The sequence below is a fragment of the Entelurus aequoreus genome, linkage group LG12 (genome assembly GCF_033978785.1).
Source record: "Entelurus aequoreus isolate RoL-2023_Sb linkage group LG12, RoL_Eaeq_v1.1, whole genome shotgun sequence".
In the NCBI taxonomy this organism is placed as follows: Eukaryota; Metazoa; Chordata; class Actinopteri; order Syngnathiformes; family Syngnathidae; genus Entelurus; species Entelurus aequoreus.
Genome location: NC_084742.1, coordinates 32,124,452 through 32,131,105, shown reverse-complemented (window position 1 = coordinate 32,131,105; position 6,654 = coordinate 32,124,452). Strand labels below are relative to the sequence as shown.

At 39.4% G+C, this 6,654-nt stretch overlaps 1 protein-coding gene and 1 long non-coding RNA gene across 2 annotated transcripts in view; both read right to left on the bottom strand.

The window, feature by feature from the left end:
• Positions 1-156: 156 nt before the first annotated feature.
• The window catches only part of rergla (RERG/RAS-like a), a 26,931-nt gene continuing 20,433 nt past the window's right edge, over positions 157-6,654 (bottom strand). The window contains exon 6 of the mRNA XM_062065684.1: positions 157-298. The gene's annotated coding sequence lies outside the window, so the exon portion shown is untranslated. The remainder of the gene's footprint in view (positions 299-6,654) is intronic.
• LOC133662802 (uncharacterized) lies at positions 1,170-2,238 on the bottom strand. The gene is made up of 4 exons (XR_009828166.1): positions 2,079-2,238; positions 1,876-1,946; positions 1,692-1,762; positions 1,170-1,604 (listed from the first exon to the last, which is right to left on the bottom strand). It is a non-coding gene; the product is annotated as an uncharacterized LOC133662802 (long non-coding RNA).

Genomic DNA, 6,654 nt, shown 5'->3' with positions numbered 1-6,654 from the left:
GGTTGACACTGCCGTATTGGATTGTTTTTGAATTTCTATAGCCAAGCATCCGCAACAGGGGAGTTGCATTGTGTTATAAAAAGAAAGTTACATTGGTGATATAATCTCCAGCAGATGGCGCTTGAACGTTACTTCATGTCAAACAAATGAATGTTGTCTATCTGTGTTGGCCCTGCGATGAGGTGGCGACTTGTCCAGGGTGTACCCCGCCTTCCGCCCGATTGTAGCTGAGATAGGCTCCAGCGCCCCCCGCGACCCTGAAGGGAATAAGCGGTAGAAAATGGATGGATGGATGGATCTGAAAATAATAAGAAAATGTATTAATTAGATCAGTGTTTTTCAACCTTTTCTAAGCCAAGGCACATTTTATTCATTGAAAAAATCCGGAGGCACACCACCAGCAGAAAACATAAAAAAATTAAACTCAGCAGCCGATATTGACAGTAAAAAGTGGTCCTCGCAATTGTTGGATATAAATTCAAACCATAACCAACCATGCATCACTATAGCTCTTGTCTCAAAGTAGGTGTGCTGTCACCACCTGTCACATCACGCCCTGACTTATTTTGAGTTTATTACTGTTTTCCTGTGTGTAGTGTTTTAGTTCTTGTCTTGCGCTCCTATTTTGTTGTTGTCATGTCATGTACGGATGGATGTACTTTGTGGACGCAGTCTGCTCCACGCGCTGTACGTCTTTGCTGTCGTCCAGCATTCTGTTTTTGTTTACTTTGCAGCCAGTTCAGTTTTAGTTTCGTTTTGCATAGCCATCCCTAAGCTTTAATGCCTTTTGTTTATTTTTGGTTTAAGCATTAGATACCTTTTACCTGCAGACTGCCTCCCGCTGTCGTCTGCATATTGTGATCACGACAAACCATGTTCCTGACATCTACAAAGCAATTAGCAACCTGCTGCCACCTACTGATATGGAAGAGTATTACACAGTTACTCTGCCGAGCTCTTGACAGCACAGACAATTATTACTGGTTTGCAAAAAATATTTTTAACCAAATTAGGTGAAATTACATAATTTCCCACGGCACACCAAACAATATCTCACGGTACACTGGTGTGCCGCGGCACAGTGGTTGAAAGACACTGAATTAGATATCAGTGGAGGCTGGTGACTTCCAGAATTGAGGAGGCCATTTTTTTCCGCTTGCTCACTTCACTCGCGATGGAATGTTCCCTGTTCTCTTATCTGTCTTTGTGCTGGCCAAAGGCATACTATTTGGAGTGTAAGCTACAGTCAGAAAGTTCTTGCTGATGCAATTCATTGTGCAGAGCTTAGCCTTGTGCCTTCCTGAAGAAATTACATTGCTGTAAGTCTATGAGCCTGCCTGATAATTAAGCTGAGAAATGACATTTGGATGTTATATAAACGCCAAGTGAACATGTGTAAAAGGCAGGAATTTTAATTATGTAGTTAAAAACAATTTTGTTTAGCTTACATTTTTCATTCTTCTACAGCTTCAACATGTAATCACCAATTTAATCAAGTTTAGCATATAAAAAAGATAAGATAACACTTTCTTTATCATATGTAGTTTTATTCAATATATTTAATATAAAATATGTAAAAATATGGTTCCAGTTGGCTTTATCTGCTGAGAAACACAGACAAAATGGAGTGTTATTACTACTGAGAACTAGTGGTGTAACACTGGTAGAGACATCTAATTAGTTCAACTCACATCTGGTTTAGCTGAGGGGCGGCATGCTCTCTCCTGGACTCCACTCCACAGGTTGGTGCTGGCTTCATTTACTGAGAAATACAGGACATGAAATTTTGTGTTATTACTACTGAGAACTAGTGGTGTAACACTGCTATTACTACTGAGAACTAGTGGTATAACACTGGTAGAGATTTCAACCCACCTCTGGTTTAGCTGAGGGGCGAGGGGCTCTCTCCACGACTCCACTCTACGGGTTGCAGCTGGCTTCATCTACTGAGAGACATGAAATGGAGTGTTATTACTACTGAGAACTAGTGGTGTAACACTGGTAGACACCCAGTTCATCCAAAAAGTAATTCAGATTGTACTGCAATTTCTTGAGAGCAAAGTAGTGAGAATACTCACAGGTCGTGTGGATCCAGAACGTGTCCAACTCAGCCATCCATCCCCAGATTAAAAAAAAACTGTAACGTTGATTGCAAAAACGGTCTTGTCTCTGCTTTTTGTTTCCCTTCAACAATTAAAAAAAAAGTACAAAAGAAAATGAAATATAGCCTAGGCCTAGAAAAATGTCAATGAGCGATTAGCAGCAGCAGCTTTTGCTTTCGAAATCTGTCTCAGAGATGTTGTCAACTCAAGGAGAAATGCCTAGAGTGAAGGGTTTAACGTTAACGCATATCTATCTCCAGCCCAAGATCTCAAATTGTGCCAGAATCTCGCCGATTTCCGAGGTCGTTTTAAGCAAAAGTATTTGGCTATATGAGCTATAAACTTCACGGATGATAGCCAGGGGTGTTCTCTAAATTTCCTGAAAAGCACAAGTTGATAGGACACTTGTAGCCACTATGGCGAGTGTTTGTTTGACTGAAGTGGCTGGCGAATTCTCAAAATGGCTTCTGTGTTGATTAGGAAAGGAAAGGATTGATTCCAAATGAACCAGTAGCATGTGGTTGGACGAACAAAATGTCAATCTTTCAGCCCTGGACACAATGCATGGTGAGGCCAGGCCTCCGTTGCCCACCCATTTTCAGTGATCTGGCCAATCACATATTGGCATGAAAAAGCATGCATTACATTGACTTCTATGAGAAGCTAATTTCCTAGGGGAGGCCTGGCCTCCCTTAATACAAACTGATAGGGAAATCTGGCCTGTTGCTTTACAATTGCAATATTGGGTTTTAGCCATGGGAACATTTAGATTTATGAACAAAACTAAAATAATATGAATATAAAAAATAAAAAATATGTTTTTTGTTAAAATAAATAAATAAAATAAATATATTTATTGTTTTTTTTAAATCTCTCTCTTCTCTCAAATTATTGGGGAGGCCAGGCCTCCTCCACCTCTATGGAGGAGCCTCCACTGTTAGATATACTGTAAACCATTACATTAATTTGCTTTGTCACTGATATCACAAAGCTATGTTTATGTTTTGCAATAGAGATGATGTTTTAGATGCATCCCAGCTACAACTGGGTTCTATTAACACAGATACGACTGTATATACGACGGATACCGCCCTCCAAAATAGTTTCTCTCTCTTTAATGAAATAACATTAGAGGAATTGTTAAGTTGTGTAAATGGGACAAAACAAACAACAAGTTTACTTGACCCATTTCCTGGGAAACTTATCAAGGAGCTTTTTGTACTATTAGGTCCATCAGTGCTAAATATTATAAACGTATCACTTTCCTCTGGCACTGTTCCCCTAGCATTCAAAAAAGCGGTTATTCATCCTCTACTCAAAAGACCTAACCTCGATCCTGACCTCATGGTAAACTATCGGCCGGTGTCCCACCTTCCGTTTATCTCGAAAATTCTCGAAAAAATTGTTGCACAGCAGCTAAATGAACACTTAGCGTCTAACAATCTCTGTGAAACTTTTCAATCCGGTTTCAGGGAAAATCACTCTACGGAGACAGCCCTTGTAAAAATGACTAATGATCTACTGCTAACGATGGATTCTGATGCGTCATCCATGTTGCTGCTTCTTGATCTTAGCGCTGCTTTCGATACGTCGATCATAATATTTTATTAGAGCGTATCAAAACACGTATTGGTATGTCAGACTTAGCCTTGTCTTGGTTTAACTCTTATCTTACTGACAGGATGCAGTGCGTCTCCCATAACAATGTGACATCGGACTATGTTAAGGTAACGTGCGGAGTCCCCCAGGGTTCGGTTCTTGGCCCTGCACTCTTTAGCATTTACATGCTGCCGCTAGGTGACATCATACGCAAATACGGTTTTAGCTTTCACTGTTATGCTGATGACACCCAACTCTACATGCCCCTAAAGCTGACCAACACGCCGGACTGTAGTCAGCTGGAGGCGTGTCTTAATGAAATTAAACAATGGATGTCCGCTAACTTTTTGCAACTCAACGCTAAGAAAACGGAAATGCTGATTATCGGTCCTGCTCAACACCGACATCTATTTAATAATACCACCTTAACATTTGACAACCAAACAATTACACAAGCCGACTCGGTAAAGAATCTGGGTATTATCTTCGACCCAACTCTCTCGTTTGAGTCACACATTAAGAGTGTTACTAAAACGGCCATCTTTCATCTCCGTAATATCGATAAAATTCGTTCCGTTTTGTCCACTCGCGACGCTGAGATCATTATTCATGCGTTCGTTACGTCTCGTCTCGATTACTGTAACGTATTATTTTCGGGTCTCCCTATGTCTAGCATTAAAAGATTACAGTTGGTACAAAATGCGGCTGCTAGACTTTTGACAAGAACAAGAAAGTTTGATCACCTGCACTGGCTTCCTGTGCACTTAAAATGTGACTTTAAGGTTTTACTACTTACGTATAAAATACTACACGGTCTAGCTCCATCCTATCTTGCTGATTGTATTATACCATATGTCCCGGCAAGAAATCGGCGTTCAAAGAACTCCGGCTTATTAGTGATTCCAAGAGCCCAAAAAAAGTCTGCGGGCTACAGAGCGTTTTCTATTCGGGCTCCAGTACTATGGAATGCCCTCCCGGTAAAAGTTAGAGATGCTACCTCAGTAGAAGCATTTAAGTCCCATCTTAAAACTCATTTGTATACTCTAGCCTTTAAATAGACCCCCTTTTTAGACCAGTTGATCTGCCATTTTCTTTTCTCCTCTGCCCCCTCGCTGGGTTATTCCGGTTCCGGTGACCATGGATGAGGTGCTGGCTGTCCAGAGTTGAGACCCGGGGTGGACCGCTCGCCTGTGCATCGGTTGGGGACGTCTCTGCGCTACTGACCTGTCTCCGCTCGGGATGGTCTCCTGCTGACCCCACTATGGACTGGACTCTCACTGTTATGTTGGATCCACTAGGGACTGTACTTAGAGGGGGGGTTATCCACATATGCGATCCTCCCCAAGGTTTCTCATTGTCATTCACATCGACGTCCCTTGTGTGGGCTCTGTGCCGAGAATGTCGTTGTGGCTTGTGCAGCCCTTTGAGACTTTTGTGATTTAGGGCTATATAAATAAACATTGATTGATTGATTGATTGAGATATCTTATCGCACACTGATGATTTAAATGTGTGTTATATGAAATATAAAATGAAAATACAACTGTTTTGTGGATCTAGTCATTGCTTTTAGACACAGAAAAAGAGGAAGGCTTTGTTATTCCAACTGTATTTTTTGTATTTCAAAAAGAAATGAAAATGTTTAGTTTTTTTTTCAATTCTCATTCATTTCCTACCGATTGTCCCATACAATTATAATTTAATGACCAAAGGATCCACTGACCATGAAGCCACTTCTTTGGTTACATATCTATTTTTTGATCAGCCAAAATAATTGAATAAACACCTCAAATTGGGGGCGTTTTTTGTTGCATTTTTTAGATGAGACCAAAAGATTAATTATTTACAGATCAATCAATTAATCTCTCCATAGTACTATAAAATAAACAATAAAATAATTGTCTGTACATGTTTACATTAAAAAGGGGAACAAAAATAATCCACTGTGTAATATTGGACTTGGTCCCCCCTCAGCCCCACAAATAAACATCACCGAAAATTATTATTGACCCATTTATTATTTTTCCAGTATTTGTATAACCAGGAGATGTATTAGTTGGAAATCAATAAGGAAAACATTGATGAGATTGACATAGGTAAATGTTGTATTTCATATTCTCATTCAAATCTGAGTATGTTTAAAAATGGGTCAGACTTTTAGCAATAATGTCATCATTCATCAAACAAACACATCTGGGCGTCTGCGGTAAAAGTGGGGAATTGGCTGCAAAAAAAAAAAAAAAAAAAGTTGATATATTCATAACATATAGTATTCTATAATGTATGCTATCACCATACTATTCATCATGCATATTCGGTTGCAACACTTTGCATTATTATTTCAATAAATATTGTATTTTTGGGAAGAACTGCTTCTGATTCGTCATTGACAAGAGGACTTCAAACTCCTAACTCTGACATGACACAGCACACATTGTTGAACACTAGTGCACTTTTAAAATACCACATTGAACATTTCGGACAGCATATCAGACCAGTTTTGCCCTTTTATGGTGGTGTAGCACACACAGCCACTCGCTTACATTGAGCAGAAGACATTTATTTGACAGATAAATCGTTTGTGTATGTACGTATGTTTGAGTCTGTTTAAAAGTCAGCCTATTTATGTGGGTGTGCTTATGATTTACATTGCGTGATAAGTTTCATCATAGTCAACAGTCATGGCAGCAGTAATGTGATCATTGCAACTGTAAAAGCAGAGCAGTTTGATGCACACAAACCCTAACATCAGAATGATAATAAATTGTTATCATATTGATAAAACACATGAAGTAACAAAGCAGCAGAACACAGCACACTTACAATGCTTACCTAATATAATTTAACTGTAACTAAAGTGTCCAGACGACCAACATTTCACTAACAAGTCATCTTTATGTAATTTTTGCTCCTGAAAATTAATCTGGCAGTCATTTGCAATAATATCAATTAG